The sequence below is a fragment of the Danio rerio genome, chromosome 15, assembly GCF_049306965.1.
Source record: "Danio rerio strain Tuebingen ecotype United States chromosome 15, GRCz12tu, whole genome shotgun sequence".
In the NCBI taxonomy this organism is placed as follows: Eukaryota; Metazoa; Chordata; class Actinopteri; order Cypriniformes; family Danionidae; genus Danio; species Danio rerio.
In genome coordinates this window covers 22,720,001-22,746,377 of record NC_133190.1, presented here as the reverse complement: position 1 = coordinate 22,746,377, position 26,377 = coordinate 22,720,001, and the positions used below count along the sequence as shown (strand labels likewise).

Here is a 26,377-nt window from a genome sequence, read left to right as displayed (position 1 = left end):
TTAGGACTTTTGGAAATGAGACAAAGACAGTTGTTGTTTAATTTTATTGGTGATTCCTAATATGTAATGTAATCATGAGCTTGGCAAGCAGTTTTGGAGAATGTATGTTTCCCCATTCAAACAGAATGCCCGAACATACTGCCATGAGAGGCGTTTTAAAGATGGCCGCTGAGTGAAATGACTTGCCTTAAAGGGAATTTGCTTCAGTGTATTATATTTCGGAAGTAATTTGTCCAGCTCTGGCTGTGAGTAAAGTGACAGATACTGTATATGTAATACAACAAAGACACTAGCAATCCATATATATATATATACACACACACACACACGCACACACATACTTGTTTTTGTGCATTGTGGGGGTCACCTGTCACGGTGGTTACATAATGGGGACCGCCCTTTCTGATGATGTTAGAGACATAAAAAAAATAGTTTGCCACACAAAAACACAAACTATTTCATAAAATCACTTCAGATTTTGGATATTCTGCAATTTTATTTTTAGACCTGACACAGTGGTCACTTGTGGGGACATTTCAGGTTTTGTGTAGAAGTGGGGTCCGCCACATACACAACCGATTTTTAGACAAAGTGGGGACCAATTCTACACACACTTTACTGGTTTTGAGACAAAGTAAGGACCAGTTCCAGATACACATTACCGGTATTGAGTCAAAGTAGGGACCAGGTCTACACACACATTACTGGTATTGAGTCAAAGTAAGGACCAGATCTACACACACATTACTGGTATTGAGTCAAAGTAAGGACCAGGTCGACACACACATTACCGGTATTGAGTCAAAGTAAGGACCAGATCTACACACACATTACCGGTATTGAGTCAAAGTAAGGACCAGATCTACACACACATCACTGGTTTTGAGTCAAAGTAAGGACCAGATCTACACACACATCACTGGTTTTGAGTCAAAGTAGGGACCAGATCTACACACACATCACTGGATTTGAGTCAAAGTAAGGACCAGATCTACACACACATTACCGTTTTTTAGTCAAAGTAAGGACCAGTTCTACACACACATTACCGGTTTTTAGTCAAAGTAAGGACCAGATCTACACACACATTACCGTTTTTTAGTCAAAGTAAGGACCAGATCTACACACACATTACCGTTTTTTAGTCAAAGTAAGGACCAGATCTACACACACATTACCGTTTTTTAGTCAAAGTAAGGACCAGTTCTACACACACATTACCGGTTTTTAGGCAACGTGGGGATCAGATCAGCACCCTTACTAATATTAAATTTTAAACCTCAATCAAGTAATTTGACAATAAACTGCTTTAAAATTTTCATTTGAAGAGCAGGTCAGTTTATAAAAAATGTAATTTGAATACAGAAGGAACCTCAAGATCCAAACAGGAAATGGTCCAGAATAGATTTAATAAATGTTATATTTATTATAAATAATTTCCACAAAACCTTTAAACACAAAAAAAAACAGTAAACACAAAATCCATGAAACTCTCTTGCATGTCTAAAAGCAGTTCTCATTGGGTATAACAAGCTTCCACATAACTCTTCCATGTCTGCGTGCACATTTAGTTAAGTGCAATAGCAAATAATATTAAACGGTTAGTTCACCTCAAAATGAAGATTCTTTTATTAATTCCTCTCCTTCAAATTGTTTCAATCCCTTGCTGTCTATGGAGGATGAGGAGTTCTTGCACTTCATCTAAGTTATCTTCCTTTGAGTCTGAAGAAGAATGAAGGTCTCAGGGGATTAGAGTGAGATGAGGGCAAGTAATTAATAATATAATGTACATTTTTGGGTAAACTCTTAAAACCCACCAGTATGTTCTATTTCTGTTTCTGTCGTATTTTAACTATTTAAAAAAAAAAAACATTAAAAATATTTTAAAATATATTAATAAAGAACTGAACCCCACAAATGCAAAGAGACCTTCATCATATAACCAAGCCACCAAAACTCCAAATAGACATCATTTGTTAAGCATTAACTCTACATTAATAGTAAGCAGTTTATAAACACAGCTAGATGCTCTATTGTTGACTTATAAGCATGTATAATGTGCTCAATTTTTGTGTTTTCATACTTTGTTTATAATTCATTTTTCATAACTAAATGAAGTATTGCATTATTTACAAACTGTCTAAGAATAATTGGTGTTTTTTAAGATCATTAAGAATGAGTAAATAAATAATTAAAAAACTATATAAATGAACATTTATACATTTACTATTCAGGCATATAATCAGGGCTAAAAAAAAAAGAAAAAAAAAAAAGAAAATCCAATCGGTTCACTCTACACACAGCCCCCCTCCTTGGTATCGAGCGCAGGCCCGGCGCTACATTTAGATGTTGTATAATATGAAATAGCAGTAAAAATTATGAAAATTGTTATGAAATAGTTTTTCAGTTATGTAGCCTAATACAAATATTTAGTACACTGCACAGTGCAATTATTATTTAAATTTATTATATCCATTATTATTAATATTAGTAAAATCTTTTTAAAAAATTTACTTTAGGCTATACTGCTATTTGCTCATGCAAAATTAAACACCAGAAAATATATCGTAGGCCTATATTAAGAGCTAAATTACAGTTAGCATCATAATTAGTTCAATTATGTGCTGTAGGCTATTGATTGACCAACACCCCCTGTATACAGTTTACACACTGCAGGTCTACAGTTCTGATGTGTATTTTGAATTACTTGTTTTAAATGACAGTAAGACATGCTATATTTAGTTTTTATAGTAAAATATACATTATAATCCAGTACAAAGTAAAATAATATTTATTAATGGCCTTTTGGCAGCGTATAGCCGTTAAGCTTATAGTCTAAGCATGTTATTTATTTATTATTAACATAAATTACAAACTAGCATCCTTATGATTTTATTTCGTTTCTGTATATTTTTATCAAACGAAAAATGCAATGATTTATACTTTGGTTTTAATTTTATTAGAAATTTAATAGCCGTTTAGGCAACACTACTTCTACATGTCATTGGCTCTGATTGCGTTTTTTACAGATAACCTATTTACAAAGATTTTTATTAAACAAGTGCACTACCACAAGATATTTTTGTAGGTGTAAAAATCTAAAAAGTATCATTATCATATTCTTGCCTTATTCATCTTTAATATAAATATAAAATTTAACACATTCATTGATTAAACTAGGGATGCTAACGATTACTCGATTGATTTATTGTCGGTAACCCTTTAAAACCGATAGACCTTATCGATGACCGATTAAGCATGGGCATTTAATAAGTTATGCTTTGCTCTTTGAGATGCGTCCACGATTTCACACATTACATAATCAAGTGTGCGCAGTTTAGGCTACGTTACCCTATGGAGTCGTGCACTCTCTTGACTTTGCATATTGGTTATGCACATATTGGTCATACCTATTATGCTCAGATCTCGTTTATCCGCTGGTGCTGCCATTAATCCGCTGGTCAAGTAATCAAAAAGTAGGCTACATGACGTTTAATTATGGGCAGGTTATTAAGACCAAACATTGGTTGTGCAAACTGTATTACGTTCTCTAAAATTTTAAAGTGTTTTAAGCTACATTATCTTTTATAGACTGGCATAGGCCTAAATACGCATCACGGCCAGACATTAATAGTTTATATAAAAACGAGCGTCACCGTCGCATTTGTTCACATGCTTTAAATTAATGCTTTTTGTCTCCCAAAAATAATATAATAAAGAGAACGATAAAATAACATTATTAACCGTTTAACTGTAAACATTTCTGTTCAGAACGATTAAAGTTGATCTTTTTTTTTCGGTTTTCGTTTCTGTTCCTGAAAAATGTCATTTGATTCTGTTTTTCGTTTCCGTTCCTTGAACCAGTTTGGAGCCCTGCATATAATACGTTTTTCTGCATGTTAAATAATGCTTTATTAACTCAACTTCATGTAGTTTTGAGATCTAATCTAAAGTGAGGAATATTGATGCTTTATAAATCCCTTATAAATGACAATTAAAGGCTCAGAATCATTCATTTATTCATTTATTTTCATTTTGATTTTCTCTCTTTATTAATTCGGGGTCGCAACAGCGGATTGAACCACCAACTTATCCAGCACGTTTTTATGCAGCGGATGCCCTTCCAGCTGCAACCCATCCCTGGGACACATCCATACACATACACACTCATTTACTACGGACCATTTTAGGCTACCCAATTCACCTGTACCGCAAGTAGGAGCACCTGGAGGAAACCCACACCAACACAGGGAGAACATGCAAACTTTACACAGAAATGCCAACCGACCCAGCCAGGGCTCGAACCAGCGACCTTCTTGCTGTGAGGTGACAGCACTACCTACTGTGTATCAAATAAACAATAAGTATTTGCAATCGTACCTAAACAAATACAATTACTGTAAATTTTAAACATTGCTGAATAACAGGAGTGTCGAAATACAACATCATTTGATAAAACAACAATATAATAATTTAACAATACATTACGTGTAAAGCAATTTTATATTTAGACAAGATTGCAATGATTTACTTTTCATTTGATACAGTTTCATTTGAGAATCTTGTAATAAGTAGAAATTAATAGTCATTTTTTTCCTGTATATAATGTAACTGAGCCTTAAATTGTCATTTATAATGGATTTATAAAGCATGAATAGTCCTCGCTTTAGATTAGATCACAAAACTGCATAAAGTTGAGTTCATAAAGCATTTATTAACATACTAAACAACTTATTATATGCCTGAATAATAAGAATTATCAATGTTATTTTGAATAGTTTATTAATCATTTACTTGCACATTCTGAATTATCTAAAAAAAAAACACCTACTACTTTTAAATATCTGGTTTGTTAATAATGTATTTTTCATTACTAAATTAAGTATTGCATTATTTACCAAGTATGAAAACAATCATTAAGCACATTATAATTGTGCTTATAAGTCAATAATATTTGTAATTTATATTTATAAATATAATTTATAAACTGCTTACTAATGTCTATTAATGTAGCGTTAATGCTTAACAAACGTTCAACTAACTATTTGCTAATGTTTCATAAATAATTCATTGTGTGCAGTTATTATAGTGTTACCCAACATTTATATATCTTAATAATCAGGCATATAGTAATGGTTACTCTGTCTAATAATAAATGCTTTATAAACTCAACTTCATGCAGTTTTGTGAGCTAATCTAAAGTGAGGACTATTGATGCTTTATAAATCCCTTATAAATGAAAATTAAAATCTCAGCTATATTCTACACAGAAAAAAAGAAATAAATTAAAAGGGGGAGTGATTTATAGCTTTATATATATATATATATATATATATATATATATATATATATATATATATATATATATATATATATATATATATATATATATATATATATATATATATATATATATATGGTGAAGCAGTGGCGCAGTAGGTAGTGCTGTCGCCTCACAGCAAGAAGGTCGCTGGGTCACTGGTTTGAACCTCGGTTCAGTTGGCATTTCTGTGAGAAGTTTGCATGTTCTCCCTGCATTTGTGTGGGTTTCCTCCGGGTGCAAAGGCACAGTCCAAAGACATGCTACAGGTGAATTGGGAAGGCTAAATTGTCCCTAGTGTATGAGTGTGACAGGCCCATATGACAGGCTGGCCGGAAGGTGTAAAAAAGTCGTTATCATATGGACAAGTCTAAAACTGAAGGACTTGTTCCAAAAAGAGCCGACCCCGCAATCATACGGGACTAAGGCCAAAGAAGATATATATATATATTTTTTTTTTTCCATTAATTTCAAGATACACAAATGAAACTATCTAATGAAAAATAAATCTTTGCAATCTTATCAAAATATAAAATTACTGTACAGTGCAAACATCACAGAAACACTGAAATGAATATTGCCATATTGTTAATTGTTGTTTTGAAATGATGTTGTATTTTTATTTTGCAATGTTTAAACTTTACAGAATTTTTTAAATAAGATTGCAAAGATTTATTGTTCATTAGATACTGAGCCTTAAATTGACATTTATAAGGGATTTATCAACTATAAACAGTCCTTAGGTCACAAAACTGCATGAAGTTGTGTTATTATAGCATTTACTAACACACATGGTTACAATTACTACATGCCTGAATATAACATGTATAAATGTTCATTTGAATAGTTTATTAATCATTTAATAACTCATTCTGAATTATCTTAAAAACCACCAACTACTCTTATATACAAATAGTTTGTAAATAATGCAATACATAATATAGTGATGAAAAATGAATCAGTAACAAAGCATGAAAATACAATTAAGTCAAGTCAAGAATACAGCGTTTGAAGCTGTATTTATAAACTGCTTCCTAAAGTCTATTAATGTAGAGTTAGTGCTAAACTAATGATGTATAGTGTATACTTACTATAAAAGTGTTATTCAGATTTTTTATCTAAAGAGCCGAGATTCAGTTTTTAATATAAAAATCCAAAGCTGATCTCTGGTTTTTAGAGCCAATGGTTCAGCTTTCACCACAGCATGCACTTCCTGTTTGCTCCAGGATCTTCTCTTTATGGGACCTATGGGTGGTTAAAATATAAAAAAGAGGTTTTAGTTGCATAAATGTTCAGTCATTTTTACAACATGTGCTGTTATGTTAGTTTAATATTGTGACAGAAAATGCTAGAAAAATATGTCTTGCCTATTATTAAAAATACTTAAGATGGAGATGGATTAAAAAATACTTCCTAATAACTCCAAAACTGGTTAATGGGGTTACACTTTATTCCATAGTCCAGTTTAGACATTCTTCTAACTATGCGTAACTCTGCAACTACGTTAATTATCTCACCGTAAAGTATTATGTATTAGAGTATTTCAATAAGACTAACGCTCATCTGATTATCAGTAGAGTATTAGCAGACTGTTAGCTCAAGTTTAGCTCAAAACACTACACTGTAACAGATATCTGTTCATTACCAGTTCCTGTATTTTGTGATTTACAAGTGTTTTTTTTTTTTTTTTTTTGTGGTGGTGAATTGCATTATGGGATGTTGATCTCTGCTCTGTGCACTTTTGATGTTGAAAATTCAACTCTACAGTTTAACAAAGTGACTTTTACTGACATTTTAGTAGTTTGAAATAATATAATGTATAAGAAATAATATATAGAGATAAATAAGTCTTTAGAATAACAGAAAATGTACCGGCAGTTTATTACAAGGTTTCTGTAGCATAATATACAACAACAAACCAAACAAAAAGTCACTTTTTTTTTAATTTTTAAGATTAAAAGTTGTTGGAAGAAAGATCAAGATCCCATAATGCAATTCAAAAGCAGAAACAAACAGATTTCATAAAAACAAATTATGAAAAACTGCTAATTTAATTATTATTACTTATTTTTATTAATTTTAGAGTGTAGAGTATTAGCTGACAGTTAAGGTTACCTCAATAAAACCAACTCTCATTGGTCTCAGTAAATAGTACAGCAGACTGTTAGGTTACGCTCAAAATTAGTACAATATGACTAATTCTTATATAAATTTAGTAGAGCATTAGCAGTGTTGATTCTAACAGACCGTCTAATGGCTGTTAGTTGACAAGTAGTTGCAGTTACTTGTAGTTAGTAGTAGTAGTAGTAGTAAAGTAAATTATCAAAATAAAGTGTAACCAGATATGCAATTAGTATATTTTTCCAAAGTATTTAGCAATATTGTTTAACTAACATGAAATGAGACATCAAGTGCACCTGTACTGAAATCATCATGGAAGTAATGTGCTTCTGTCCTGTTTTACCGTACATGTTATGTAAATGAGCTTGTGCATTTGGACTTGTACAATAACACAAGTCAGTCACAAATTAACTTTAATGATCATACCTCTCTTTTTTGTGAATGCTGGGTCTGCTTCACTATCTTCACAGACACTGTACCATGGTGATGATACTTGAGGGGACTCTGAAAGTAAAAATCAAGTCTGAGAGTTGACTTCTCTGCATAAAGCTTACCAAAATATTTATTTAATTTTGTGTTGTTCTTTTTAATGGGTAAAAGCGTGTGATGGTAGCTTAAAAATAGTTTTCAAACATAGCACATACATATCATGATAAAAATAAACATTCTGAAAAAAGAAAAATTCTGATCAGAAAAATAAATAATATTTTTACCTTTTAGATTGGACTTCACCTCCTCCAAAATCACGATCCACTGTAACTTTCTCTGAATGTAAAAACCCACACAAAAATACATCATTTAAAACAATATGGTATATGTTTGCAAATACAAATGTGTATATAACATCCAGAAAATCTGGCACTGTATTACATGTTTGTGTGTAAACCCACGATTTGATCAAGATTCCACCCTTTAAAATCTGCTGAGCGTCTGTTTTCAAGTCCCAGAAAAACTGAGTTGTGGGAACAGAGCAGTTCTCTTCTGCAGTCATACAGTCATAACACACACATACATATGAAGAGTTTGGTTGCAAAATGCGATAAACGGCATTTTTTGACATTTGGATTTTATTATTGGAAATCACTGTTCAGATGTACCTTAATCTATGTGTGAATTGCTGCCATTAATAACATTTAAGAATGCACATTTTAGGCCAAGTACAAAACGTATTTTTTTTCACAAAACGCAATATCCGTCAGACCAGTTTCTTTACAAAGTGCGATATAACAGTTAGAGAGCGTTCAGGATGCGGCGCGAGCTCAGCATCCCCTGGGAAGAGAGTCATCGCCGGTGAAGTGCTCAGAGTTTGCTCATTGATTTAGCGATAGAAGATGAAGTCTTCAACTTCACAAAAAATTATAAAAAGGCCACAAAAGTGGACCAATATAAGATACTTCTGCGTCAACAATACACAAATGCAGCAGGGAACGAGTCTCCGCTGATGTCAAGAGAAGGCCTAGGAGCGCCTTTTTTCCTACTCCCCATCACAAGATACCTGTCTGCAAGTGTTCTTTATAAGTTTATTTTTTAAATAATTTCTTAAATGTAGCTGAGTAGCCTATCTGAAGATTTATTTATGTGGTTGCACATATTATTTAAAATTAATTCTTGTTGTTGTTGATTTATTACAAAGGAACTTAAAGGGCACATGTTGTTATGGAGAAAACGGTTTAGCTTTTTCACAACCAAATAAATAAGCTATTATTATTATTACAGTGAAATAATTCATTAAATATGACATAGCGAGGCAAGTTTGTGTCATGGACTCAGCTCCGCCCGCTCTAATCATACAGGTTTGGTTTTCTGCAGCGGTGTGGAAGGAGCCGCCCCCCACTCTTTCTGTACCAAGCTAAAGGTCATTTATCTAACTAACTTAATCTTACTTATCAAACAAAACATTGATTCACTAGCTTTTGGTAATGGTATTAATGTAGTATAATATAGCCTAAGGTGGATGTAGCGTTTTGCAAAAAAAAAAAAAAAAAAGTTATGTTATGTTATGTTGTGTACATTCTGGCCAAATCTAACTTAGAATCTTATTATTATTAATCAATCTTTGCATATATTATTCCATGTTTGACAATGTGGGTTGGATTAATATGTAGCATTTTGGCATGTTTTTTTTTACTTAATTATAGACATAAAATTAAATGAAAAATATCATGGATTTGAAAATATTGTGTTCCTGGCCTTCACTGAGCTCAAGTTATAGTTTAATGTACAAAAATTGTGAATGAACTTGACTGTTGATGTCCTGAAAAATAATGTCAAAATTACCAACATTTTTTTAAATGGATATATCTCGTTCTGCAATGAAACTCTTTATATACAGTTGAAGTCAGAATTATTAGCCCCCCTGAATTATTAGACAGCTTGTTTATTATTTCCCCAATTTCTGTTTAACGGAGAGAAGATTTTTTTCAACACATTTCTAAACATAATAGTTTTAATAACTATTTCTAATAATCATTTCTAATAATGGACTTATTTTCTCTTTGCCATGACGACAGTAAATAATATTAGACTAGATATTCTTTAAGACACTTCTATACAGCTTAAAGTGAAATTTAAAGGCTTCACTAGGGTAATTAGGTTAACTAGACAGGTTAGGGTAATTAGTCAAGTTATTGTATAATGATGGTTTGTTCTGTAGATTATCGAGAAAAAAATATAGCTTAAAGAGGCTAATAATTTTGTCCCTTAAACGGTGTTTAAAAAAATGTAAACTGTTTTTATTCTAGTCAAAATAAAACAAATAAGACTTTCTCCAGAAGAAAAAAAAATTATCAGACACACTGTGAAAATTTCCTTGCTCTGTTAAACATCGTTTAGGAAATATTTAAAAAAGAAGAGAAAAATTCCAAGGGGTCTAATAATTCTTACTTCAACTGTATGTATATATATATATATATATATATATATATATATATATATATATATATATATATATATATATATATATATATATATATATGAAAGTATATACAGTTGAAGTCAGCCCACCTTTTTAAAACTTTTTTACAAATATTTCCCAAATGATGTGTAACAGAGCAGGGAATTTTTTCATAGTATGTCTGATAATATTTTTTTCTTCTGGAGAAAGTCTTATTTGTTTTATTTCAGCTAGAATAAAAGCAGTTTTAATTTTTTATGAACCATTTTAAGGTCAATATTATTATCCCTCCAATAACTTGCCTAGTTACCCTAATTAACTTAGTGAAGCCTTTAAATGTCACTTTAAGCTGTATAGAAGTGTCTTGAAAAATATCTAGTCAAATAATTTTTACTGTCATCATGGCAAAGAGAAAATAAATCAGTTATTAGAGGTGAGTTATTAACACTGTTATGATTAGAAATGTGTTTAAAAAATCTGCTTTCCATTAAACAGAAATTTAGTACAAGAAATAAACAAGGGGGCTAATAATTCTGACTTCAACTGTATATAATTAAAAATATATATTTTATATATAATTTTATAAATATTTTATAAAAAAATATTTTATATATTTTTATATATAATTTATAATTTTTATTTTGAAAAATATAATTTAGACAGTAGTACTCAAGGGTCCAGGGGTCTGTTCTTCGGACCTCGCTTAAATAATCTAAGAATATATTACAGATCCTGGATCTTTTAATCTTGATAACTCATCTTAGGCTAATTTGGTTCTTCAAAAAAGTTTGCGAATCAGATTAAACTGATCTGAGAGGTGTTGTGACTGTGTGTTGTGACAGATCTATCGATCCTCAAAATCATTATCAGCAATACAACGATTGGCTGACGGCACAGCAGCTTGATGACATCTGATTAATGCACAGTTATCAAAATTACATGAAATCCGTAGTAAACGGTTCGTTAAATCTGATATGCAATAACAGAGTTGTGAGTTACGTGCTGGAGCAGAGCAGTTCTCTTCCTCTGTCATATGGTCATCCTTCAATAAAAGCTGAATATAAAAAAAATTATATTAGTTTGACAGCAGTACTCAAGGGTCGCGGTCCCCACTATGTCAGACCTTACTGTGTGTGTATTGAGGACTAAGTGTGTTTCACAGCTTCTCTAACATGCCTCTGGTCCCCACAATGTCAGTGCATATGTTCACCAATTAGGACACACACTCTGTTTCATTTCTATATTTTGATTAAGTTAAATAATTACAATTAAATACACCACTACTACAACAACAACTACTATTACTACTACAACTAATAATATTAATAATAATAATAATATAATAATAATAATAATAATTGTTATTATTATTATTATACACACACCTCATCAGAGTTGTGGGTCTCCTACTGGAGCAGAGCAGTTCTCTTCCTCTGTCATATGGTCATCCTTCCATCCTTCAATAAAAGCTGAATAATAAAAAAAAAAATATATATATATTAGTTAGACAGTAGTACTCAAGGGTCCCGGTCCCCACTACGTCAGACCTTACTGTGTGTATTCAGGACTAAGTGTGTTTCACAGTTTCTCTAACATGCCTCTGGTACATGCCTCTGGTCCCCACAATGTTACACTAGTGCATACATTCATACATTAGGACACACACTCTGTTTCATTTCTATATTTTGATTAAGTTAAATAATTACAATTAAATGCACTACTACTACTACAACAACAACTACTACAACTACTACTACTACTACTAATAATAAAAATAATAACAACAACATTAAACACACCTCATCAGAGAGTTTTGGGTCACGTACTGGAGCAGAGCAGTTCTCTTCCTTTGTCATATGGTCATCCTTCAATCAAAGCTGAATAAAAAAAAAAATATATATATATATATATATATTAGTTAGACAGCAGTACTCAAGGGTCCCGGTCCCCACTATGTCAGACCTTACTGTGTGTATTCAGGACTAAGTGTGTTTCACAGTTTCTCTAACATGCCTCTGGTCCCCACAATGTCAGTGCATATGTTCACCAATTAGGACCCACACTCTGTTTCATTTCTATATTTTGATTAAGTTAAATAGTTACAATTAAATGCACTACTACTACAACAACAACTACTATCACTACTACAACTAATAATAATAATAATAATAATAATAATAAAAATAATTGTTATTATTATTATTATAAACACACCTCAGAGTTGTGGTTCTCCTACTGGAGCAGAGCAGTTCTCTTCCTCTGTCATATGGTCATCCTTCAATAAAAGCTGAAAAAAAATATATATATATATATATTTTAGTTAGACAGTAGTACTCAAGGGTCCCGGTCCCCACTACGTCAGACATTACTGTGTGTATTCAGGACTAAGTGTGTTTCACAGCTTCTCTAACATGCCTCTGGTCCCCACAATGTTACACTAGTGCATATGTTCATACATTAGGACACACACTCTGTTTCATTTCTAGATTTTCATTAAATTAAATAATTACAATTAAATGCACTACTACTACTACAAGAACAACTACTACAACTACTACTACAACTACTACTACTAATAAAAATAATAACAACAACATTAAACACACCTCATCAGAGAGTTGTGAGTCTCGTACTGGAGCAGAGCAGTTCTCTTCCTCTGTCATATGGTCATCCTTCAATATAAGCTGAAAATAAAAAATATATATATTAGTTAGACAGCAGTACTCAAGGGTCGCGGTCCCCACTATGTCAGACCGTACTGTGTGTGTATTCAGGACTAAATGTGTTTTACAGCTTCTCTAACATGCCTCTGGTCCCCACAAAGTCAGTGCATACGTTCACCAATTAGGACACACACTCTGTTTCATTTCTATATTTTGATTAAGTTAAATAATTACAATTAAATGCACTACTACTACTACAACAACAACTACTACTACTACTACTACAACAACTAGTAATAATAATAATAATAATAACAACAACAACAACAACAACAATATTAATAAACACACCTCATCAGAGGGTTGTGGGTCTCGTACTGGAGCAGAGCTGTTCTCTCCTTCTGTCATACGGTCATACTTCAGCAAACCTGAAAATAAAAAATATATATATTAGTTAGACAGCAGTACTCAAGGGTTCCGGTCCCCACTATGTCAGACCGTACTGTGTGTGTATTCAGGACTAAGTGTGTTTCACAGCTTCTCTAACATGCCTCTGGTCCCCACAATGTTACACTAGTGCATGGGTTTACCAATTAGGACACACACTCTATTTCATTTCTAGATTTTGATTAAGAAAATAATTACAATTAAATGCACTACTACTACAACAACAACTACTACAACTACTACTACTACTACTACTAATAATAATAATAACAACAACATTAAACACACCTCATCAAAGTTGTGGGTCACGTACTGGAGCAGAGCAGTTCTCTTCCTCTGTCATATGGTCATCCTTCAATATAAGCTGAAAATAAAAAAATATATATTAGTTAGACAGCAGTACTCAAGGGTTCCGGTCCCCACTATGTCAGACCGTACTGTGTGTGTATTGAGGACTAAGTGTGTTTCACAGTTTCTCTAACATGCCTCTGGTCCCCACAATGTTACACTAGTGCATACGTTCACCAATTAGGACACACACTCTGATTCATTTCTAGATTTTGATTAAGTTAAATAATTATAATTAAATACACTACTACTACAACAACAACTACTACTACTACTTCTACTACTACTAATAATAATAATAATTATTATTATTAAATTTAAACACACCTCATCAGAGGGTTGTGGGTCTCCTACTGGAGCAGAGCAGTTCTCTTCTTCTCGTCATATGATCATACTTCAATGAAAGCTGAATATAAAAAACACAAAATAATAATTAGACAGTAGTACTCGGCTCCTGGTCCCCACTATGTCAGACCGTACTGTGTGTGTATTGAGGACTAAGTGTGTTTCACAGCTTCTCTAACATGCCTCTGGTCCCCACAATGTTACACTATTGCATATGTTCATAAATTAGGACACACACTAAGTTAAATAATTACAATTAAATGCATTACTACAGCAACAACATTCACTACTACTACTACTACTACTACTAATAATAATAATAATAATACTAATAAACATACCTCATCAGAGAGTTGTCGGAGCAGTTTTCTTCTGCAGTCATATGGGCATCCTTCAATGAAAGCTATTTAAAAACAGCTTTGTTATATAAGTCATGTCATGACTATAAAGCTTTCATGACAGTCTTATGAACCCCCCTTTAAAGTAAAGCATTACCCAATTAATTAAACTTTTTTACCCATTAAGACAAGAAGAAGATATTAAGAGATTGATTTCATTATCTCTTATGGATGATGCAAACTCTTTATTTTTGAACAGATTTACCCTTAATCTATATTAACATTAAAAAACTCTTAGCTTTGCTGAATGTATTAAGGATTAATGTATTAAGTAATCAAAATGTCAAACCTTTCTCCAAGGCCAATCACATGCGCCATAGTCAAACGTTATTTCCTCTCCAAAGAAAATATCCCTGATTGCAAAAAGGCACAAATGAGGTTTTCTCTGAACAACGATCTTATTGACAGTACAGTTAGGGTGCAGATCGTCCTCATGATCGGCATCAATGCTGCAAAACTAAGTGAAAAGAGCAAGCAACATTTTAATGATGCCCTCTCATAGCAATAAAAAGCTAAACTATGGCATGAATACAAACACAATGAATATAATATAAACATGTACATTTGAATGGGGAAAACACTTAACCACCTGTTCTTGTTTTACCATATAAAGTCAAACATAAAGACAGTATTTTTATTATATCTCATATATGCTTTGCTTCCACAAGCTCTATCATTTGTACTCAACAACAAAACCTCCTTTAATAAATGAGGACAACGCAAACTCTGACCTAAAAGATTTAATGAAACGTGTAGGGTTCAAAAACTACAAAAACCTCACATTAGCATCCTCTCTGTGTGTGAATTATAAATACAGTAAACCTTTTGAAGTGGATCAGAACCTTTCCTCAATGTTGTTCTAATACTATTGAACACCTGTTCTTCTTTCTTAGGACAGTTTTAAAGAACTTTTTTTCCACTTTAATTGTTTACAGGTCACACTTTACAATCAGGTTTTATTAGTTAATGTACTTACTAACATGACCTAGTAATGAACAATGCATGTACAGCATTTATTAATCAGTTTAACATTTACTAATTACTAATGCATTATTCAAATCTAAATTCATGCTTGTACCAGTAATAATGCATTGCAATAATTAATGCATTGTGCGTGTTCAACTAGTAATGAATAACTTTATTTTCATTTACTAAAGTTAACAAACATGAACAAATACTGTAATAAAGTATTATTTATTGTTCATGTTAGTAAATGCATTAACCAGCATTAACTAATTTAACCTTATTGTAAAAGGCTACCAGTTGACAGCAAATAAATAAATAAAACACACACAGTGAACATTTATGTACTTTTATATATGTTTTACACTAAGTTGGAGTTTATTATAATTATTTATCTAAAATAAAACGTTTCTACACGTCATAGAACAATAAATTAAGTACATTTCTAGGACCAGATAGCCCCACATTTTAATTATAACCTCTATATTACTACATTAACGTATAAATAGTATATAATAGTGTTATTTCAGGATTAACGTTAAATGTTTAAAGCAATTAACCATTTAAAAAGTACGATACAAGAACTATGAAAACATACCTTAGTAACCTTCTATATATTCGGTTTCCAGTGAATGGGTCTTGTCAGTGGAGCTGTTGATGTGTTTCTCCGCATCTTTTAATGGTTTTATCCTCCGTCGATCCATTTAGCCGCCCGGTGATTGGTGACTGTCTGACCGCGGCTCATGCACTCCACCCCGGCCTCTGACTCACGTAGCACCGGGCAGTTAGCACGTTAGCACATTAGCGCGAGTAACTTTTACTCGTGTAAACAAGTTAAATTACATACCGAACTGTAGTTTGTGTCTTATCAGTGTTATATTAATACGTAATTTGAAACAACATCGATTAAAACACCCAGGAAATTCGTTAAAACATTTAATTAACTATACCTGATAACTGTCAAAATATGCAACATAAGTATTTGTCATATAACCTATTTTATTACATTATGATGGTGAAAAACATTCTAACTTACCCAAAAATTCGAATAATTTGATGATAGATCTTAATTAAGTTGATTAAAGTCGGATTCATTTATGAGATTGCGCATGTGCAGTAGGCAGAGTGTGTGAATAGCGCCAAGTGTGTGTCAGGGTGCAGTACCGCCATCCGACTACAGGACCGCTATAGAGCAGTGCGCCGACACACACTTACACACTCAATTCAGGTAAATGGTCAAGGTGGGGATCAGTGAAAAAAACTGCACTAGGCATATCAGCAACGCCCCCTGAGTCTTTTAAAGGCAAAACATAGTGGGGACCGGGCGATCGGTCCCCACTATGTTTTTGGTCCCCACTTTGTGAGTGTGCTATCATGCTGAGGTCCCCACCATGTAATAAAAACAAACACACACACACACACACACACACACTCACACAAACACACACATACTGTATATAGACAATATATAATTGTTTTGTTGCTAATAATTTCTTAATATTATATGAATAACAATTGTTTATATTATATGTGAATATGACTTCAAATTGTCAATCCATAAGTAGCTTTAAATTTAAAAAAAAAATATATATTAAAACAAATTCACATCTATATTTAATATGACGTTTAAACTGTTTGTGAACATACATTATTAAAATTGGAGCTTGATTGAGTTGCACTGATATACTAATATTTAATGTTGCCTTCTCAAGCTTTTGTTTCATCAGCAGTGTTGTAAAAGTGTTTAAATTCATTATAAATTTGATAATGATATCTCTTAATGCAAACGGAGCAGTTAATTGCTGACTCTGTTGTGAGAAATAAACCAGACATACTCTCTTATTGGCCATGTGATTGGCTGTTTGCTGCACGTGGTATACCTCCAGCTGCATTAACTGGGTTAAACCTGAGTTAACAGAGGAAGTTAATGCCAAGTGTTGTGAAATCCCTGAACCTGATCTTAACCAGGTTGGATTAGCTTTGTCAACCCAAAATGTGCACTGCAACCAGTAGTTTGTTCAACTAATTTTTGTGTAAGAAGTGTCTGATATGCACTGACTTGCTAATGCTTTCCTAAAATAACAATCTTAATAGCAAGTGGGTGGACAGATTGTGAAACTCAAATGACTTTAGACCTTTAATTTCTCTTATCAGACTTGGCTTGTGCAAGGCAGATCTAGCTAATGATGAACCTCAGCACTCCAAAACATGTGAATGTCTTGAGGTGTATAAACACAGTAGAATAATTGAGTCTGGATCCTTGAATTAGCCTATTAGAAAATAAATGGTGGGTGTGCATGGGCCGGACAATGGGTTGTTGAATTATTAGCAAATAATGTACTGAAGTGGTAATGTGGCCAAAACACAAAAGCTATGCTCAAGAAATGCTTTCATTTATGTTGGAAAGGTTAAATCTAAAATGTCATGTTGTACCACCATTAAGTAAAATAATAGATAACATTTGAAATATTGTTAGATAACAAATAAATGAATAAAAAATTGCATATACTGAACAAATATTGCCTTTTCATTAGAGATCAGTTTTTTAAAGAGATTAAATGACTTTAAATCTAATAAAAGTAAATCAATAAAAGGTTGTTATAATAATAATAATAATAATAATAATAATAATAATAATAATAATGAAAAACCTTTTTAGTGTAATTAAGAGATTTAAATAATTGAAAAAAATTAGTATTTTTTTTTCATGATGAAAGTCTTAGGGCTCTATTTTGACGGTCCATGCGCAAAACAGAAAGCGCAGGGCACAAACGCTTTCAGGGCGTGTCAGAATCCATATTTGCTAATTTAAGGACGGGAAAATCCTCTTTGCGCCGTGGCGCATGGTCTAAAAGGGTTGAGTTTATTTTCTTAATGAGTTATAGGTGTGTTTTGAGAATAAACCAATCAGAGTCTCATCTCCCATTACCTTTAAGAGCCAGGTGCGTCGCGCCATATAAGCACATTTGCTATTTACAGGATGTAAAGTAAGTGGAAGTGAAAAAACTGAGCATTTCACAAGCAAACAAGTTTTTTTTTTTTTTTTTAACAGAAAACAGTTAAACAGAGCATCTACCGCGCAAGAATGAGAGATAATCTATCTACTTTTGCTCTCGTGGATAGGGAAACCTTTACGCACAGACATCAATTAGCCTATAAATAATTAATTTAGTTTGTTAGGTGCAAATATTTGTTTCAAAACTATTTCTAAATTCAGTTCTAATTTCCAGCAAACGAATAAATGAACAATTATAACGAAGTGTGCTCATAAACTTGAGTTATATCCTAAAACACATGCTGTGCCCCATATGGTCTAAAACCTGCAGGTGGGCAAATCTAAGCTTGTTTTTTATAAAACAAATATAAATATGCATATAATAAATAATACTGCTAATAATAATAACAATATACAAAAGCAAATTGTTATGAATGAACTGAAAACCTCCCGAGATGAAGAAGGCATAAAAGCAGTGGTTTTTCATACTTATGTAGGCTAGAAAATAACATGTTTTGTAATATTTTAATCCTTTATATTTATGTCCTTTATATATTCTTATTATATCCTATATATAGGCCTATCCTTAATATTTGAATTTTTTCATATATTTCGATATTTGCGTATTGCTCTACATCTTGTGTGTAGGCTATTAAGCAGTGTGTAAGCGAGGCGCAACTCTGTGCCGGAGTTTAGACTGGGTTATTTTTGGTCTAATGAAAAATCTATTATAGTTTCTCAAAATAGCAACGCGCCAGCAGTGCGCCTCAGAAAGCCTTCCTTTTTAGACCATAACGCCTATGGGTGCACATATGAGAGCAAATGCATTTGCTATTTAAAGAGTGTGGCGCAACGCCTCAAAATGACTCTTGCGCCAAGCTGAAACTAGCAAACAAGTATTGCGCCGTGTCTTGTGCCACATCGCGCCGGGTGTATGATAGGGCCCTTAGACTTAAAGGGGACCTATTATGCCAAGTTCAGACTGCATGATTATCAAAGTAGTCGTGTCACAGATGTTTTCACACTGCATGACTATCTGGGCTAGCGTTTTGTCGGTGCTTTGTTTACACTGCAAGATGGATCGGCGACAGGGACTTTCACATTGCATGACTTTACTATAGGAAGAATCGCCGACAACTTCTTCCAAACTACGTCTCACAACCAAAAACACGTAGTAAATATTTTGTTATTAACTACATAATGAGAAAGAAGCCTTTAATGGGGTCGAAAATGTACATATTTGCTCACCTGGGTTTAAAGGGAATTAGCCATTTCTCCTCAACGTTGATAATAAACTAATTTCTTTCTGTATGAAACGTCAAACAGACACGGTTGCTCCTGAGTCCTGTCAAACCTCCACTAGTTTTTCCTCCATTTCATGGGTCCAAATAAACCGAAAAAGAGCGCTTTTAACTTCTCCCCCAGCCTCCCGCTGACCTGCAGCAGGTATACACACATGCACTCACAAGTGAATGCTGCTCTCTCATTGGCTGTAGGCGATCGCTGATGTTATTTTCAGTCAAAACTCAATTCACATGGCATAATTTAAATCGCTGACAGCTCCAGATATTTAGCATGCCAAATATCTCGCAGGCATCGGCGACTCATCAGCGATTCTCTCAGATCGCGTCTTTGATAGTTCATACTGTGTGATTGTCACTCACATGCACGAGCACCGATTTGCCTGTGATTTCAGGCATTTGTCGGCGATTTCTCAAAACCTGTCGGCAAGCCAAAATCGGGGCTAAAATCACGCAGTCTGAACTAGGCATTAGGCAAAAATCACTTTTAAAAGGGGTTTAAACACAATATCTAGTCTACAATTGGCACGATCTAGCAGTTGCAGATCACTAGAGAACTACAAGTTCCTTCATGCACCTCACACAAACACCAGTTCTTCTTCTCTCACTGATTGCACACACACAGCTGGAAGCTCACCATTGACTGATTACCAGGACAATAAATATACATCACATTCACACACACAGTGCTGAGTCTTGTTATCCTGTAGCATCACAACGCATTAATCCTGTCAAGTCTTTCTTTGTTTAGATCCTCACCTTGTTTTTGTGTTATTGATAGTTGTGGGCAAAGTGAGACTTCATGAAACTCTGAAACAGTCAAAGCAAATGTGTCAAGCTTCAATAGGTTTCAAAACCCATCTTTACAATGACACCTAGTGGTAATTTTTATGTATTAATCTTTAACAGCTTCAGTAAAGAAACAGTTTAGCAAATTGAGGTATTAAACCCAACATTAGAGTTGTAAATTTAGTAAAGCGGTGAGAGTTCCTGACTAGCATGCAGACATAATGGGTTCGAATTCAGGGTGACGCAGCTATAGATGTTTTTAAATGCTCTGTTCTTGTAACGTGTTTTGTTTTAACATTGGTCTGACATCCTGATAAACACTTTGTAAATAAATATGTTGTTTTAGTCATAAAAAGTAACATTAATAAATACATCAAGTCATAATTTCAGAGTATTTGTACAAGATGGGATACGAACTCAGGTCATTTGCAGCACAGTTACTCTGTGCAAAAGCACAGTCCACTATGTTACATGACAGAGATTTTTTCTAACCTTGTCAGTTAAATGCAGATTCGCCAGGTCTCGAAAAGCTTCTGAAATGGCTGATGATTTGGATCGCTTTAGTCACGTGATCTGGCGCTTCAAAACGCTTTAGTCACGTAACCTGGGTGTTTTGAATCATCTTAGTCAAGTGACCTGGGTGTTTTGAATCATGCTTTGGTGCAGTGTTTCGAAACACTTGTGCTTCGGGAACTCAACACTGTGTCAAAACATCAGTTTCAAGTCAGCCATCCCTCATTTTTTATTTTTTGCCGTCTGTACTGACCATTCGCCTGTTTTTTTGACAAGATCTTGGATTACCTTATGCTCCTCTTTGCTACCTGTTAGACCATTGCCTGTCTTACTACTCTTATAAATAAACTGCATGTGAATCCTCAACTCCGCTGTCCAGCGTCCAAATGTTACACTAATGGTAAACATTAATTAAATGTTTTTTTTAATCACTTCATAAAAACAGTCTGCATAAACACTATGAGACCGTCACCAAAGCGGCACAATTCGGATCAAAGGCTAGCGAATGGTTTCAAAGTTATAAAACATTATTTTGAGCTAAATCATGACATAAACACTCTAGGGACATCAAAGACTTATTTTACATCTTGTAAAAAGAGGCATAATAGGTCCCATTTAAAAATGATCAACATGAATTTAAATAAAAGTTTTCAATTCACTTATATCTGTGAATAGTATTTGATTATATTTTTTAATAATTGATCAGATCTGAACAAAAAAAATAAAATAAGTGTCATGTCCCTGACCCACATGTTGCAAAAAAACAAAGCTTTGTCTTACAAAAAAAGAGAGAGATAAAGCCTAAGACATTACGATAGAGAAAATCGAGAGCAAAATAAGCCGGGTGCGGTCTAGCCACTCAACCGTCTCCTAAATTATCTGCCTCAACTATTTTCCATTTCAGAGGCATTTTATAATCTCCAGATTTCTTTTAATAAGCATGGATGCTGTGAGTACTCCTTATTGCCTTTTTCAGTGCAGACCATTCCTCGAAAATGCCACCAGACTTCCCATTTATAGGCACGGAGACCAGTGATTTTTCGGAAGGAACGAGAGAATGAGCGGACATCGGGACAGAGAGAGGGGGGAGGTCGAACTATGTCGTGGGAACCACGAGCTGAGTCTGGATTGCTAAACTTCACCCTCCAGAGAATTCACAACTGCTTTCAATTTGAGATGGGGGTCACTCAAATTACAGTCCCCCTTCCACCAAGATCCAATCCACGGCCCCCTTACCCCCCCTGAAAGCTGTGCTCAGGCCCGTCCCACTCCACGCTCTGGAGAGCCAAAGCCATGACATCATCACCAGTGGCTTTCTCTAACCCAGTGCACTCTTTCCTCTTCTTATGTGTCATTTATCATAACCTTGTCTTGACACGTCTTTTTAGTGTCTTTCTCCCATGTCATTCTCTCTTTCTCTCTGTTTTGAGTCATTTGGGGTTTGTATTGGTCTTCTGGTGTTCTTCATTGAGGTCTGTTGTCAGGCACTAAAGACGTGGTGACAGGCCTGAGAGGTGCAGAGGGCTGCAGTGGTGCAGGAATTGATGCAGGATTTCACTAGGTAAACAACAGCTCTCACAACAGACGTACCACATGTGAGAAAACCAAACTAACAGCTTTATTAATATAGAGTGGCTCCATAAGTCTTTTAATAAAAATCCAGAACCCCTTGTTTTGATGAAAGCTAACTAGTGAGATCTGTAGTAAACCTCACTCCCCTGGGCTTTAAAAAACATGTAAACCAAACATTGCCGGGAGTTTTATTGCAGTATGTTGATGTACTTTCAAATAAATCAGAATATTAGCAAGCTAACAGTAAGCGTGGAGCGTTAAGGATCAAAATATACAGTTGCTATGGAAGCTCTCAAGTTGAAGTGAACAGAAGGATCGCCACAGCAAAGGTGGAAGGAAATGGTCAGACTTTGAAGATTACCAAAACAAAACATTTAAGTGAAATAATTTATTCACCCAGAAGAAAAACAATGTGAGTTAGCAAAATAAACATTGTAAATTTAGATTTTGGTGCGGCAGTGTAGGTCAATGATTTGCATTGTTGCCTGGCAGCAAGAAGGTAACTGGTTCGAGTCTTGGCTGGGCCAGTTGGCATTTTTGTGTGGAGTTTGCATGTTCTCCCCATGTTCGCGTGGGTTTCCTCTGGGTGCTTCGGTTTTCCCCACAGTCCAAAGACATGAGGTATATGTGAACCGAATAAACTAAATTGGCTGTAGTGTATGTGTGTGAATGCAAAAGTAAGTGGGTGTTTTCCAGTGTTGGGTTGCGGCTAGAAGGGCATCCACTGTGTAAAAAATATGCTGGATAAGTTGCCGTTTCATTCCACTGTGGCGACCCCTGATGAATAAAGAGACTAAGCCGAATAGAAAATGAATGAATGATAACCTCAACCCTCTTTAAATCTTTACATGATGTCGTTTTGACTATAGTCTGCTAGGAGCTCACCTAATAGGTATCAGGGCATATAGTGGTTATTAAGGGTGTGTTTGCAAGCCCTTGCACCCTTCTGAAAGCAAGGATGTTAAATGGGACTTCGAAAAACTCTTAAATTGAACAAACACCAAACATCATAAGATCACAAGTGAATATGAAGTGTGCTGTTTGGGATTGGGCCAATCTTGGAGGCATTTCAATGCAGGAAAACATTCATTCAGTCATTTTTCTTCAGCTTAGTCCCTTATTTAACAGGGGTCACCACAGCGGAATGAACCGCCAATTATTTGTCATATGTTTTACTGGCAGATGCAAAGCCCCAGTGCCCATAGACTCATTCACACATCCAATCTAGTTTATCTAATACTTAGCAAATAATATTGATGACTCATCTTGCACTTGTGGGCGTGCCTAAATTTTTGTCCAATCAGATTCTATCTACAATGAGAACTCTCCTCCTACTTGCACAAGATATCAATGAAGTCAGAGTATGCATGTGATTCTGCAGTCCGTTTGGAAAGATCTGTCTTCACAACTTTCAATCACTGGACTGGAGATGATTGTGTGTTTGGGTGCATCAGGAGGCTTTGGCGCGTTCACATTCATGGAATGCTGAGCATCTCTGCAGTCGGTCAGGCAGCTGGCGTGACGGCTGAGGAGCGAGCGCTGGAGAAAGAGGGGGGTGTCACACTAAATAAGCACAATTACACTTTTGCAGGATGGAAACCAGATGACCACGGGCACTGACAACATCCAGGGGTTACACAGGCCAAGGCTCAGATACACACTCAAACACAAAAGACCCTTACAACATCCTGGAGCCCTGCAGTAGATGGATGGGGAGGCTCTGTAAACACACGGCGTTTCCCACACTGCACTTTCGTGATCTAAGTGTGAGCTCAACCTCCCCGCCTCATTCCTCCCACTTTCTCATGTTTTCCAAAAGCACCTCCATCAAGACATTTCCACTTATCACCTTCTTTGTCAACTGTATCGATCCCAGTTCAGTTGGGTTGTTCCTCTAGTCTTCGACACTAAGATTTAGCAGTGTGTCAGCTAGGCTTTTTATGTCATGTTCTCCTGCTTTCCTTTTTTATGCCTGTTGTGTGTGAGCAGAGGGGGTGATTTTACATGACTGGGAAATGAGCTAATAGCTTAGTCTTTATGACCTAATTTCAGAGCTCTCCGCTTGCTGAGACAAAGACGGAAACTACATTCAACTACATTCCAAACGCAGCTCAGTGTGTGACTTTCTCTTCTGAAAAATACTGTATCTGATTATAAATAAATGTAACTTTGCTTGAACTCCGTATGACAAGATATTTGCATTTTAGAAGGGTAGTTTAAAAGCATTGTCAGTTTAAAGATCAATTTAAAAGCATTTCTTGTTTTAGATACTGAAGTGGTTTATTTCTTGAACAACAAGTGCTAAAGTTTAAGTTCTGATTTAAAGTAAAAAATCAACTAAAAAAAAAAAATCCAAACACTCTTTCACGTTTGGATAGTAATGCATGTGATATTAATTAAAAGGAGACCAAAATAATACAGCACTGACTTTGCATTTCTTTGTATGCTTAAAAACGTGCCGACATTAAATGCACCATCGCCCTCTGGTGGCTATTGAAATGTGAATTCGATTGCTTTCTCCGGGGGAATGTTTTTTATTTTTATTTTTAAGAATTAGTTTGAGCATTTACATTACTGGTAAAAAGTCTGAGGTCAGTAGGATTTTTTATGTTTTTTAAAAAGCTTATTCTACCTACGAAGGCTGCTTTTATTTCATCAAAAATACTGTACAAAATGTAAAATTGTGAAATGTTATTGCACTATAAAATAACAAAAGTAGTTTATTATTTTTTTAAAATCATTTATTCCGGTGATTTTAATGATGAATTGTCATTACTCCAGTCTTCAGAGTCGAATGATCCTTCAGAAGGATCACTCTAATTTGAATAATAATAATAATAATAATAATTAATTCATTATTATTATTATTATTATTATTATTAATAAAATCAATAATGACTGGAGTAATAATTTCGATTGAAATTACATACAATAAGAAAACAGTAAAATTGTAATAAATATTTAACAATAAAAATGTATTTTTTGCATTTAATAAATGCCATCTTGATTAACTTTTTTTGATGAAAATTTTCTTTAAAAAATAAAAATGGGGAAAAAAATGACTCCAAACTTTTGACTGGTAGTTATATATCTATTTTATAGTTATATATTTTATTACATTTAACATACACTTACATTAATCCCCCTGTTAACAAAACAAAAAATTCCATAATGAAAAAATTCAATTACAAAAATTAAGTGTTTTTAAAAAATTGTTGATCCACATAAATAACATTTAGACTAAAACAAATACAAAATGTATTAAAATCAATGATAGTGTTGTTTAAATAACTATATAAATAAAATAGATTAATTTATAGTTAGTCAGAAGTCATTTCTGTTTAGCAGAGGGAAGATTTTTTTCCAACACATTTCTTAACATAATAGTTTCAATCACTTATCTCTATAAACTGATTTCTTTTATCTTTGCCATGGTGACATTAAATTGACTAGATATTTTTAAAGACACTTCTGTACAGCTTAAAGTGACATTTAAAGGCTTAACTAGGTTAATTAGGTTACCTAGGCAGGTTCAGGTAATTAGGCAAGTTATCTGTAGACTATCGAAAAAATATAAAGCTTAAAGAGGCTCATAATTTTGTCCTTAAAAATTATGTTTAAAAAATTAAAACTGTTTTTATTCTAGCTGAAATAAAACAAATAAGACTTTCCCCAAAAGAACAAAATATCATCAGACATACTGTGAAGA

General features: G+C 33.9%; 1 long non-coding RNA gene across 1 annotated transcript in view; it reads left to right on the top strand.

Moving 5' to 3' along the window:
- The window catches only part of LOC141377826 (uncharacterized), a 44,652-nt gene extending 19,436 nt beyond the window's left edge, over nt 1–25,216 (top strand). The window contains exon 4 of the long non-coding RNA XR_012390815.1: nt 24,260–25,216. This is a non-coding gene — a long non-coding RNA (uncharacterized lncRNA). The remainder of the gene's footprint in view (nt 1–24,259) is intronic.
- Nucleotides 25,217–26,377: the final 1,161 nt, after the last annotated feature.